The following is a 12717-nucleotide window of genomic DNA, read 5'->3' as shown; positions in this document are numbered from 1 at the left end:
TTTTTTTCATACTGTATTGAAAGTTATGTGAATATGTTTTCTCTCAGATTTCTTATTATACTCTACTTACTCTTTTTGGGATCATGAAGGATACTACATAAGGGAAGTACTTAAGCCTTATTTTTAGTAGATGGCAGTTGGCAGCATTACAACTCCTGTGAATTGGGACCAGTACTAAATAAAATAAGAGTTATGTGGACCTAGGAAGTACAATACTGTGACAGTTACTCTGATAACCAAGATAGCCATTGAGTGACTAATGGGTGGGTAGTGTATATAGTGTGGATACACTGGACTAAGGGATGCATCATGGAGCGGGATGGAGTTAGATGATATCAGATTACACCCCGTAATTCAGAATGACAGAATGGCGTGAAACTTAAGACTTATGAATTGTTTATTTCGGCAATTTTCCATTTAGTATTTCAGACTTTGGATGACTGCAGGTAATTGAAAGTGCAGAAAGGAAAACGGAATAAGGGGGGGACTGTTATAATAGGAATATCTTTAGCCAAGTTTGCTTCTGAAGTGTAGAGATGGAATTCTTTCAAGAAAATCTAAACTCCTCTGCCCCGTGGCTGGGGAGGAAATTGCTTTGTGTTAAAAATGGTTATTTCATGCTCAACCTCTTTCAGGTTTTTTAGGTCTTATCACATCTGTTCATTTAATGACAAGCCATATTTCACAGTCATTAAAAAAAGCTTCAGGCGTTTGTCACAGGCTAGAGAAACAACCCCAATTACAACTTTGGCAGTTTAATATTTAGACCCTGTAAATGGAACGGTGAAGCATTCCCATAGCTTGGTGGGAAACCGGTGGCTCCTTCCTTCCAGGTCAAGCCTCTGAAGTCTCCCTGGGCAGGTGGCTGGCTGGACCACTGAGGATCCTCTGCAACTTCAAGCTTCCTGCACGCACACACTCTGCACGCCGGAGTCCTGCTGCCCTTCTTCAGGAGAGTCTGTGAGTGTTTGTGACTCACGTGCCCAAGCCTGAGAGAATTTAAAGTGACATGAACTAATGACAGTGGGGAAGGGTGTCATTTCCCATCAGACTGAATCACAATGACAAGTGGGTAGCTGTGAGAACATGGTCCTGTGGGACAAGACCCCTGCTGCCTGCTTTTCCAGCTGAAGACAAGTTTTTTTCTTTTAAAAACATGGCTAAATTCTCCTTTTAAAGGCATTTAACTATATGGACTTTGGAGCAATCGGACTTTACTGACTTATTTTTTAAAAAAGAAAAATAGAATTAAAGGTACAAATTAACCCCCCTATACACACCAAGAGGCAGAAATGTTTGTATTTTGGTAACTTTTCTCAACTATAATCCTAAAAGTATAGAGTACCATAGTCCCCCGCCCCCACACACACACAACAACAGCAGTAATACCTTTGGTTTCTGAGCAAATGTATTTGCAAATAATATTTCCCAGAGGCAGAAAAAGTGAAATTTCAACTCAAATATAACATGCAAAAGCAACGAGTCAGACAAGGCTTCTCTGATTGCTAGGGGTGGAGTTTAGGGAGTCATCCATGGCAGTGCACAGACTAGCCTCTCGACCCCCTCTTGATCCCTTTTGCGCTGAGCTCAACCTGTCCCAGTGGAAGTCATTTCAACCTGAGGCTCTGTGCGCCATCTCTGCCACAGCGCCACAGTCACTTTAACACCCTCCCAGGCCAGCCTGGCCCTTCCAAATATGACTCCCGAGTTGAGATCAATAGTCTATTACCCAGGGACCTCAGTGGCCCTAAATCTAAGCATGGCACTGTCATCTATGACCAGATGGCCTCTGCCTCCTGCAGAGGTCCACTGTGAGGTGACTACAGCTGGTTACATAACTATGTGGTCCCAGAGACAGGAATGGGGCCTTCCATTAGATGTCATCAAGGAAGGACACAGAGCAGCCCCACCAGGGAAATTGCCTTTTAGAAATGTTAAGCACCTCTCCCAAGAAGCTGAAGCAGATGGCTGCAATTTATATCAATTAGGCCGTGAGCTCTCTTTGAAAAGTTTTATTGTGTTTATTTTTTAAACCACATAGCTTTTCAACAAACATGCGCTGTAGGAGTGTGCAGTTGGCATTTCTATGTCCATCTTCTCTGTTTCCTTTATTGTAAAAGGTTAAAATGAGAAATGTAAACATCTATCACAACCGTAAAAGTTGGGGATAATTGTTTTTATTAGCATAATCTTGAACTAATTCGTGCTGCAGGGTTGTATGATTTCCTTCTTCAGGGCATGAATTATCAGAAATCTTTCTCGTGATTAAAAAAAAAGAAAGTGCAGAAAGAGTGAAAAACTTCTAAAAAGGTTGAGTTGGAAACAAATGCAAGAAGTTACCAGATGTTAGAAGACTCGATGATTACTGGCGACATATTAAGAACTTATAAAAACAATAAGTAAACACTTGGGTTCCCCCCCCCCTTTTTGGTAGCTTTTTAATTCTCTCACAATGATACTGATGCACCTGCTCGTTAGCATCAGTTGGTGTTTGTGGAAGCTGCTAAGACAACAGAAGAGAGGAGGGCGCTCTGCCCACAGTCCTGTGGCAATGGGGAGGCCTGTCGCCCCTCTCCTTAGTATCACCATATTCTGCACTGGCATCTCCCATGAGCCACGGCCCCACCACGGCCCTCGCACCACCATCAGCACCACAGCCGCCCTCTTCACCTGCAAGTTTCCCCAAAATGCATTTCCCCAGGGGGCAAGGTACTACCTTCTTTTCCCAGGAAACTGGCGCAGTTGCCCTGCTCCTCAGCACATGGACTCTCCCTGACCTTGGGTCCAGGCTCTGAGATCCAAACTATGGCTGCTGCCGGCATGACCCTGACTATATCCCCAATCCTCTCTGCTAGAAGCTGGATCCTGGAGTTGATAATGACTTGGATTCCTCCCAATTGGAAATATCTATGCCAATAATTTCAGTAAGGCAATATCTATAGAATCTTACCAATGAAGTAGATGTTTTAACAGAGAGAATTCAGCTTCCTTAATTTGCACCAGCAAGGATTTCATGTGTATACTATCCACAATGCCAATGGTGGGTGAAAATAAATATATATGAGCACATGAATAGCTGGTTTTGTAAGTTTCTTTTCTCCTTTTTTTTTTTTTTTGTACCAAGGTTTTAACCCAGGGGCATTTAACCACTGAGCCACATCCCCAGCCCTTTTATACTTTTTTTTTTTTTTTGGAGGGGGGAGTACTGAGGATTGAACTTGGGGAACTTGGCCACTGAGCCACATCCCCAGCCTTTTTTTTGTAGTTTGTTTAGAGACAGGGTCTCACTGAGTTCCTTGCTGCCTCACCATTGCTGAGGCTGACTTTGAACTAGTAATCCTCCTGCCTCAGGCTCCCAAGCTGCTGGGATTACAGATGGGATTACACTGCACCTGACTCTTCCCTTATTTATTTATTTATTTATTTTAAAAGGGCTCTCACTAAGTTGCTGAGGCTGGCCTTGAACTTGTGATTTTCCTGCCTTGGCCTCCTGGGCTGTAGTTTTTGTAGGTTCTGTGAGTTTTTGTAATTACTAATTCATTTATTCCACAGATATTTATCATGCATGTCCATAATCTTTCCTGCCTAACAGATGATAGAATCTGCAAACAGAGCAGCTTTAGATAGAACTATTTACTTTTTCCAAATTCTGTGGATTGGGAATTTGGTCTGGCCTCAGCTGAGATGGGCTCATGTAGTCACCAGAGGTGGAGTGGCCTCACTAGGGGTGTGACAGTTGGTGCTGGCTCTCTGCAGAGGGAACAGGGTCCCATGGACATGGAGCTAGTCATCCTACAGGCTAGCACACTCCTGTTCAGGGTGACCATGGCAGAATTCCCAAGAGCAGCAGGAGAGGGTGAGCTCCAGGGAGCAAGCACTTCTTAAACTTCTCTTTAATGATATTTACTAATTGTCAGCAATTCCAAGTTCAAGCTCCAGAAGTGAATACGAATCTACTGATGTCCTGTTTCAGCAGGAGGAAGGAGAGGTCCCTGTCACGCAGGGTGAACAAGAGAGGGTGAGTGTGGGGTCACAACTGATGCTCACCACAGTGGCTGCCGGCTTGGGGCTCACCATAGGACAGTTTGACAGAAAATGACCCCAATGTCCTCTCGAAAATGGAAAATGTTTAACACCAGATGGGAACACTCTTTTTGTTGCTGTTTTGGTTTTTAAGTTTTTTTGTTATAAAATATTTATAGAGAAACAGAAAGAAAGACATGAGGATTTCTGTACCTCCCTTTTCCTGACTTGTGCCCAGCCTCCCACTCCCAGCAACCCCCTCCCCCCAGACTTTGTCTGCACTGACTGTCATTGTCACCTGAGACCCCCAGGCTGCGACAGGGCTCACTTCCCACTGTCCCTCACACTAAACACAAGTGTAGGGTGACTACTGTGGTGTCACACAAAGTGGCTCATTGCCCTAAAGGTCCTCCATGTTCCACCTGGTCACCTGGATAGCTTTTTGGGATAGAGACGGTTGAGGAAGCTTCGCTGTGAAAGGAACACAGAGGTTGGGAAGGCCGAGGGTGTAGCCAGAAGGTTGAGTAGGACTGGTGCTCAGGGCACAAAGCATGGTGGGAAGTGGCTCTGGACACCACTTGGCAGGTCAGTGAGCCAGGGACAGAGCAGGGAGAAAAGTCAGAGGGGTGGGCAGAGCCAGGACACAGTGGCAGGCATCACCAGGGAGCAGCAACCATCCCGGGGAATGTTTATCTGGGATCAACTGGATACCATTGGCTCTTTATGAGACCACTTCTAGGGGACAGGAGGGATACAAGTCAAAGGAGACCAGCTGGTCTCCTTTCAAGGGCTGTTCCCTGACTTTCCTTAGGTGTCACTCAGTGGTTGACTCTCCAGGAAGCCAGATCCTCGGTGGACCCACCTATAGGGTGTGTGGAAGCTGAGCCTGACCCTCAAGGAGCCTCAAGGTAAGAGAAGCTGCTGAGACAGACCTGCCCAGGGGTGGTGCCCAGGAGGGTGCCCAGGAGGTCCTCCAGACCTGGAGCCAACAAGCAAGGCCCCTATATATGCATTTTTCCTGGTGCTGAGGGGTCAGGGGTTAATGCTGGGTAACTGTTCCGAGGACTGACCGAAGTGGGGCATGGGAGCCTCAGGAGCCCCTTGAGTACCTCCAGTGGGCTCCAGCTTTCATGGCCTGGGCTCCCCCTCTCCCTGGCTCAGCAGGTGGGAGAACCTCAACACTGATCCCTCAGGGCATGAGTGACTCTACAGACAAACATGTGGCCTCCACATCCTGAGGAACAAACGCACTTCCATTGGCTGCTCATCCTGTTTGTATTCTCTTTGGAGAATGTGAGCCCTTAAATGTCCTCAGTGCACACACAAGACAAATAGGGGAGCTAGTGGCAGCCGATGAGTTCCATCTGCTCTTTCTAGGATGGATTCCTTCATTGAGATCTCACTGCGCCTCCTGCGCATGGGCGACTGCCATAGGCAATTAAAATCAAAAAGTCACTGCAATCAAACATCAAGTTTTACATTTTTTGTGTTGTTCTAGGGGAGGATCTGTTGGTCTGTGTCACCTCTTCTATATAAACATGATACACATTGCAGATCAGCCTACAGTCACCCTGCATTAACCCTAGGTGGGAACCCAGCCTTATAGGGCACTGCCCAAGCTGCCCAGGCATGCCGGCCTTCCCCTGCCCTCTGCCCTCCACAAAGCCAGGAGGCCCCACCTGCTCCTCTAGTTCTCCCAGAGCGTTTGGAAGAGTGCAAGGAGGGAGCTGTAGCTAATCAGCTGTGTGAAAGTTATAAATGGGCTGCATCTCACAGAGTTGACAGATGAACAGTTCAGTCTCCCGGTTACATACTTTTTGCAACAAGAATGACTGTGCCCATTCAAAGGACATGGCGGCACACCGCTGTGGGTGTCATCCTTATTTTTAAAATCATTTTTTCTAAATTTAGAGAAGCAATGATTATTTATGGAAAATGAAAAAGATTATGCGTTAATGACCAAGGGTGAGAATTTATGAATCACCTAGGAATCCGGACTTATTTGCAGAAATACACCCCCTGCACATAGGCACGCATGCTCACACCCACACACACTCATACGCGCACATGCGCACACATGCACACATTCATTTATTCTCACAAAAAGCACCTTTTCTGGTCACTTAAGAAAGCAGAGTTAACTTCCGAGTCTCGCAGACGCTGGGCTCAGATCACTTACCGCTGTTCCTTTCCTTCTGCGAGGCATCGACCTTCATGTTTCATTTCCTTCTCAACTGCAGTTTTATAGTTTGGAAGCTTTCTCAGTAAGGGGCTGTGTGTTGCTCATGTGGTTCCCGCAGAGCATCATGTTCTCCTGGCAGAATGTCACCTCGCGTGGTCACGTGGACAGCGGAAAGATACCTGGGTGGTGAGAGGGTTCCTGTGTAATTATTCCCTATGGACTCCCCTGGGCCATGTTAGGAAAGCCATCTCTGCCCCTGCCAATCCTGCGGCCTGCGCTGAAGGGCCAGACCTCGCAATCAGGACAACCGTGGAAGAACAGAGGGTCATGGTTCCCCATCTTTGCAAATCAAGCTTTCATGTGTGGGCAATGATTCACTGTATTCTGGGGCTGGGGATGTTGCTCAAGGGGTAGCGCACTCACCTGGCATGCGCGGGGTGCTGGGTTCGACCCCGATCCTCAACACCACATAAAAATAATAATAATAAAAAAAATAATTCACTGTACTTTAAAATCCCTTGGTTCTTATTTGCATTTCCCTAGGGACTAGATATATGGGAATCCTTTTTTTACCCCCAAATACATATTAGTCACTTGTATGTCTTCTTTGGAGAAATGTGCAGTCAGGTTCTTAGCCTATTTTTAAAAATGGGTTGGTTGTTTTTGAGTGAAAAATAATATATTCTATTGTTAAGTCAAAGAAGCCAGATACCAAGCGTCATGTATTTTGTGATTTCATTCATATGAAACATCCGGAATAGGTAACTCCAGAGACAGAGGACAGACTCCTGCTGCCAGGGGCTGAGTGAGGGAGGAATTGGGGCCACGGTGCTTATTGGGCACCATTTCTTTTTAAGAGATGAAAATAATTTGAAACTGGATGGAGGTGGTGGCTTCCCAACACCGAGAATGCACTAGGTGGCAACAGTGAACTATACAGAGCAAGATGCTGACCTCAATTCAAAGCTTCCTTGCCAGGTTGAGGAGAGCAACAAGTGGTGGGAGCTGGACTTGTATGCACACGCCCTTGCCTTCATTCTGCAGCGCCCCCCACACACGCCAAAAACCCCCAAACAAACAAACAAACAAAACAGCCACAGAATAGATATTTTCAACCAGATGACCAGAGCACAGTACTTTCCAACATCTTGCAGCTAGATACAGTTCAATGATTGGGTTCCACTTTGTGGGCATCTTCTGAATTACAGTTTTGAAAGAAAGAGCAGGTCCCCCTGCCTTGATGTCCACTCTCTGCTGCCCCCAAGGGACATGGTAGAGCACCAGTTTTACCCAGTGGCATAGCGAAGACTGCCCAGGAATGGCTGAGTCCCCCAAATGGCAAGGGTCTGGGCCCCTGAGGGCTCTCCTGACAGCCATGGCTACAACCCAGACTTCTACTTAAATGAAACTGCATTTTTATCTTGTGTAAATATGTAACCCAAATAATTATCAGTAGTGAGAGCAAATTCAGTTGTGGACCTCGTAGAGTTTCAAATGTGACCATCACAGCTGTCCCTCCTTGAGAATTTTGTGTGCCTATTTCTCTGATGAAGTTCTCCTACCATATCATCTGATTTAACCCTCACAACCACTGTGCAATGGAGGTAGTATTATTTCAATTTTGCAAAAGGGAACATTGTGGTTTGATGATGCCATTTCTTATCCCAACTAACCCCATCAATAGTGAATAGATTGAAGAAGTAAAACCCAAGTCCATCTACTCTCCCAACTCCACGTCAATTTCATTCATCCACGTAGAAGTAGTGATTCCAAGTTGGTTCCAATTGTTGCCACACAGAACTGGGCTGAGGAGGTTGTATGTGTGCAGGTAAGCTCTGGTGATCAAGGGATGAAGAAGAGACAATTCTACTTTTCCAAGGGTAATGGCAGGTGGGATGACAACATTCAGGCTGATATCTTCTCTGGGATGCCATCTCCTTTTCCTGAAATGAGCCATTATAAAAGACTTTGCCTGGGAAATATAGATTTACTGACTTTGAATGGGGTTACATCCTGAGGAGTCCATTGCAAGCTAAAATTATCCTAAATTGAAGTGCATGTAATGCATGTGATTGACCAAGTGTCATGGCTTAGCAATGCACTACACTGTAGAGAACTGGTTTCTTCCCCTGGTGACCATGGAGCTGACAAGAAGCCACCCCCATCCACCCTCCAGCATTGTGAGAGAGTGTCATACTACATATTGCTGGTTCAGGAAAAGAGCAAGATTCAAAGTAGTGTTCATACTGAATGCACATCAATTTGGCACCATGATAAAGTCAGAAAAGCCTACATCCGGGACTGTCTGGATATTACACCTTTGCATATATGGTACGTAAAATGCTTTCTGAATGGATGCCTAGTTATGTTTCCAGGGGTTCAGTCAACAAAGTGAGAATCAGTTACCTAATTCCATGTCAGGGAGGATGGATGTCAGCTCACTGCTGATAAAGGGTGGAAATCTGCAAGTCAAAAACTGAGTTGCACAGCAAGTTGGTGGTGGCATCAGAGTGGGAACACAGATTGTCTGGTGGTGGCTCTAAATAGGGTGCAGAGAGGGATGTGGTGGGGTTTTAGAAATTATAAGAAGGAAATGACCCTGAGAATAGTCTCCTGAGGGAAAGAAGGCCTCGTACCCTTGAGAATAAAAGGCCAAATGATATCCCTTGAGAGACTACCTGCTCATGTCTCTTCCTCCTCACTATGAGCACGCACAGGAGGCATGGATACTCTCTTTTTGCAATTAAAGCCCAGAGACTAGAAGCTCCTAAACCCAAAGTCCACGTGAGGGAGGATGCATAAAAATACCAGGCTCCTTGGGCTGGGGATGTGGCTCAAGCGGTAGCACGCTCGCTTGGCATGCGTGCGGCCCGGGTTGGATCCTCAGCACCACATACCAACAAAGATGTTGTGTCCACCGAGAACTAAAAAATAAATATTAAAAATTCTCTCTCTCTCTCTCTCTCTCTCTCTCTCTCTCTGTGTGTGTGTGTGTCCTCACTCTCATTAAAAAAAAAAAAAAAAAAACAGGTTCCTTATTCCTCTTTCCCCCAGATGAGGCTTCCTCTCTCCCATGTGAAGACTGGCTTAGCTCCGTTGTGGGGTCTATTCTTGGAACACACAATTTGGCACAATTCACCCTTTCTGTATGGTGACAGGAAAGGAAAGCAATTTTGTTTGAAGGGCCTTGCTGTTCTCCATTGTCTTGATAGCATGGGGCTCTTCACAAAATTTCTGTTGCCATGAATTGCTCACCTTTTTAAAAAGAGTGAGCTGAAGGGATTTATAGAATGACTTGGTTGGCAGCTTCCCAGGCTGTGAGCTCTTGAGTGTCCAGCAGGATGAACAGTGGGAGAGGCATCTGCAGATAGGCTGCAAAGCAAGCCACTGAAACTATTTCAAGAGCCATTGGCATTACTTAAAATGAGGAATTGTGGGAATTAAAAGGATAGTAGTTTAACTGGGATTTTTAATAGAATTTCTTTATTGAGAGTATATGGAGCTGCAATTAGCATCAAGGAAACACTTAAACAAGATGGCCAGAGGGGTCTTCAGGAAGGTGCCTGGTGGATGAGAATGGCATCCTTTCTGAACACAGGCCTCCACCTGTTTCCAGCCCAGTAATGAGCATCTGGCTGCAGGTCAAGGAGAGAGCACGCAGGAACAGGATCGCCCAGAGCACCATTGATTTTCAGGAAAACAGTGGGCATTGGAATATTTCAGCCTGGAGACTTAACACTTGAGAAAGTATTTTGGGCTCTGGCAACTGACTAACATATCTAATGAATTTGTCAGTGTTTACCCATGCAAAAAATACAGTTTCAGGTAACAAGAGTGCTTGTCTTAAATATATATACAATAGCTCCCCCTTATCCATTAGGATACATTGCTTGATGCTTGAAACCATGAAAAATGCTATGCTTTTTAATATATATATATATATATATATATATATACATATCATATATATATAATATATATACACACTTTATATGGCATATATGCAAACTTATTTTATATATATATATATATATATACACACACACACACACACACACACACATGCACAAACTTAAGACCTTTTCCAACTTTACTAAATGCTTATCACACATAGTAGCCATTACTTGCAGCTTGATGTGTGACAGCAAAACTAGCTTGTATTTCTTTGTTCTTCTTCACAATTTCATGGGTGAAAGATTCATTCTTACCAAAGAGCTTCAGCATGTGAATGTTTCTCCAGTCAATAATTTCACCTTTAGAAAGTGCTTTAGGGCTTTTCTTTGGCCTATCTGAATCACCAATCTTGTTGCTCTTGTACTTTGGGGCCATCATCAAATAAGATAAGGGTTACTTGAACACTTGACTGTTCTGTGATACGAGGGCAGTTGATCTGGTAATCAACATGGCCACTAAATGACTAACAGGTGGGTAGCATATACATCATTGGACAGAGCATTGATTCATGTCTGAGGAGGGACAGGGATGGATGCTGCAGATGTCATTGCTATAGATAACTAGACACACATTTAAAATTCACAAAAAGTCTATTTGACAATTGGTATGCTGAAATTGCATATTGACTGTGGATAACCAAACCCATGGAAAGTAAAACTGTAGGAAGCAAGAACTTCTATAATTACCTTCTGCTTTAATTCTAATATTTGTGTGTGTTAGAATACATACATAATACATATATCTCCTCTCAGACCTTCTGAGAAAAATATTTCTAATTAAGCCCCGTTGTTTCTGCTAAGTGGAGACTGCAAACTTGCTGGCATAGCTGAGAAAATAAGATCAACACAAGTAACATTTTCCTTGTCTTCTTTCTCCATCGGAAATCCTTACCTCTATCTAAATAAAGGTGGGTAAGGCTTTACAACCTGAGATAGGGATTGGCAAATGTCAGCTAGCCTGCACACCCAGTGTTTGAGCTCAGCCGTGTCAAACTGTGGAAGTTTCTTACTTTCTCTTCATAGAAAATGTCAATCCAAGGTGGAGAAGCTCCACAGAGATGACCCGAAGATGAGGGGAGGGTGTAGGAGGACTCAGGAATGATTTCTGAGGCTTGTTTTTAACCCAAGCCAATGTTTTTATAATAAAAACAAAAAGAATATTTCTGCTTCTGGTTCTGTGCTGGTCATTCTGCAGAGGTCAGCCTTCATTTTCGGTTTAAGTTGCCCAGACCACAGATGGCAGTGGCACGACCTCTCATACCCAGAGGTCATTGAACACAAGTCACATCAGTCATCTCATTTGCAAAAACCTTCTCTAACATGAGAATCTTAATTAGTTGTGCATTTTTTAAAACCCTTCTTTTCCTCTGGCAATAAGTTGAGTGAAACCCATGAAGGACTGACACCTCGACTTCTCCCAAACAGAAAGGGGTGTGACTGTTGGGATTCTGGTGTGCCCAAGGCTACCCAGCCTGCTGTGTGGAGGACGCTTCCCTGTGGCCCTCCCCAAACTGCAGTCAGTGACACAGCCTGCTTCTTTGCCAGGTCTCTGCTGCATGTGCTGTTCACAGGGCACATGGGATGGTGACATGCCTGCCAGCACGCAACTCTTCACCACCCGTGCCCTGCTTTACCAGGAGACAGCAGGAGGAACGGGAGATGGGAGATGGCAAGGTGGGAGAGTCCTGGGTGCTTCCACCTTTGCTCTCTCCCTCAGACCAGGTGCTCAGCCACGGCAAAGTCTTCTCCAGGGCTTGTGGGCTCAGCTCCCATTGGGTGGTCCTGGCCCCAGTAACATGACTTCCCCTCTTTGTCCTTCCAACCAGGCCATGCCCAGAAAATGGGAAGTTAATAACAGTGAGAAGTGTAGGTGCTGCCCCTCCCACGTGGCTTTGGAAGTCTAGAAGGTGCATTGTGTTAAGTACCCAGTGTTGCGGATGTACAATCCATGTGGCTCTGTGGTCATGCTGTCCTTGGCATTGAAAGGGAAACTCAAGCTCTCCCCACAGCCCCTGAGCAATCCTGTACCCTCTATGGCGGCTCCTTGTCGTGGTGAATTTGAGGCTCCCTGGCTTCTTCTGTATTCACCTTTGACAAGTCATGACCTCCCCATTGCCCAGGTCTTACCCCCTGGCTATCTGTTTCCTTTCTTCAGCCCTGAAGAAGCGCCCAGAAACTTCATTATCATTCTTTATCCCTCCCCACCCAAATGTCACCTCTGCCATTTCTATGGCCAGAAAACTTGAGGAGTGCTACAGATGGGCCATGGTGGTCCTCATAGTCTAATAGTCCCTGTGGCAGGGAGAAGCTCCAAGGGTCTCACAGGCCTTAGGTGAAGCAGCCCCTGCTTGTGGTCCAGCCTGGAGACTGCTCCATGGGGCCTGGTAGGGACCCACTCTGCTGGCAGGTGGAGGGACCAGCAGCTGTCTGCAAGGCTAGTTCACCTGTACCATAACTCAGTTCTCCTACCGCCTTACTTAGTTAGTTGTTTCACCCACTGCAGATTGGTGTGTGGAAGTCTCCAGTTCTTACTATTTCATCGTCTTGCTCCAGGCATAA

General features: G+C 45.4%; 1 long non-coding RNA gene across 4 annotated transcripts in view; it reads right to left on the bottom strand.

The window, feature by feature from the left end:
• Positions 1 to 379: 379 nt before the first annotated feature.
• The window catches only part of LOC144375284 (uncharacterized), a 66939-nt gene continuing 54601 nt past the window's right edge, over positions 380 to 12717 (bottom strand). For all 4 annotated transcript variants that reach the window (XR_013434912.1, XR_013434911.1, XR_013434910.1 and 1 more), the window contains 2 exons: positions 6203 to 6384; positions 380 to 989 (listed from right to left, as the gene is read on the bottom strand). This is a non-coding gene — a long non-coding RNA (uncharacterized LOC144375284). The remainder of the gene's footprint in view (positions 990 to 6202; positions 6385 to 12717) is intronic.

This window comes from Ictidomys tridecemlineatus, chromosome 2 (assembly GCF_052094955.1).
Source record: "Ictidomys tridecemlineatus isolate mIctTri1 chromosome 2, mIctTri1.hap1, whole genome shotgun sequence".
Classification (NCBI taxonomy): Eukaryota; Metazoa; Chordata; class Mammalia; order Rodentia; family Sciuridae; genus Ictidomys; species Ictidomys tridecemlineatus.
This window is presented reverse-complemented; position numbering and strand designations above follow the sequence as displayed.